This window comes from Mandrillus leucophaeus, unplaced genomic scaffold (assembly GCF_000951045.1).
Source record: "Mandrillus leucophaeus isolate KB7577 unplaced genomic scaffold, Mleu.le_1.0 Scaffold8, whole genome shotgun sequence".
NCBI lineage: Eukaryota > Metazoa > Chordata > Mammalia > Primates > Cercopithecidae > Mandrillus > Mandrillus leucophaeus.
This window is the reverse complement of record NW_012108696.1, coordinates 1,003,989-1,005,259: the sequence shown is the minus strand read 5'-3', so window position 1 is coordinate 1,005,259 and position 1,271 is coordinate 1,003,989. Positions and strand designations below refer to the sequence as shown.

Genomic DNA, 1,271 nt, shown 5'->3' with positions numbered 1-1,271 from the left:
GAGAGAAAGATGGAAAGATGAAGAGTTTGAGGTCAGAGTGGACCCCAGCCTCACATCCACAGGCTAGCATGGTGGGGATGGTGGTGGTAATAGCCCAGGCCACAGCATCTTGGGCATCAAAGCCCCAACTTTCTCTGCCTGTGCCCAGGGCTCAGTGCTGTTTGACTCCGGGAAGCCCTTGTCTCTCTCGGGCCTCCTGCCTCACAAAGCCTCCGAAAGGGGCTCCATGGGAGACTGCACTTGTGGGGTGTGGGCTGAGAACAGGTCAGAACATTCAGTTGGACGCCCAGGCCTCGGTTTCCCCCATCCATGAAATGGGACCCGTAGCAGGACCCAGCTTACTTTTTCTGCAATCAGCCGCACAGTCTCCAGTTTGATGATCTTGGAGGGGCTGTCCGTCCTGGACACAGTCTCTGTGGAGGGGAGACAGGACCACCAGCTTCAGGAGGGCAGCCCCCGGCCCCTCAAATTCACACCTACCTGCCCCTCCCCTGCTCAAGAAGCCACCATGGCTCCCCATTGCCCTGGAGAGAAATCCTAACAGCAGCAGCAGCTCCTGTTGGCCAAGTGCCAGGCACTGCACTCACATCCCCTCCTGACCTCAAGCCCTCACGTCCTCCTGAGGAGTGGGTGGCTGGTATTGGCCCATGTGGCAGGTGGGGAAACTGAGACTCAGAGACAAAAGGCTACTTGCTCAGGGTCGCAGAGTCAGAGGCCAGACACTGAGCCTGAGCTGCAACCCCTGGCTCTCCCAAACTCAGTCCCAACTCCAGGGTTCTGCTCAGGCTACAACCCCACAGGAAGCTCCACTCTTGCCGATATCTGTCTTCTAGGATCTGAGAGGAGCACTGCTTCCTCCAGGAAGCCCTCCTGGATTGTGCAAAGTTTCAAGAAGGAGACACAGCCTGGCATGGAGGGGTTCAAGGAGGGAGACATGACCTCATCCCCTCTTTTTGTTTTGGTTAAAGACGTAAAATCGTCAGGGTGCAGTGGCTCAAGCCTGCAATCCCACCACTTTGGGAGGCCAAGGCGGGTGGATCACCTGAGGTCAAAAGTTCAAGACCAGCCTGGCCAAACAGCAAAACCCCATCTCTACTAAAAATACAAAAATTAGCCAGGCATGGTGGCACGTGCCTGTAATTCCAGCTACTGGGGGGCTGAGGCAGGGGGATCACTTGAACCTAGGAGCAGAGGTTGCAGTAAGCCAAGATATTGCCACTGCACTCCAGCCTGGGCAACAGAGCAAGACTCCGACTCAAAAAAAAAAAAAA

At 55.7% G+C, this 1,271-nt stretch overlaps 1 protein-coding gene across 1 annotated transcript in view; it reads right to left on the bottom strand.

Moving 5' to 3' along the window:
- TJP3 (tight junction protein 3) overlaps window positions 1–1,271 on the bottom strand; it is a 40,460-nt gene that overhangs the window by 16,483 nt on the left and 22,706 nt on the right. The window lies entirely within an intron of this gene.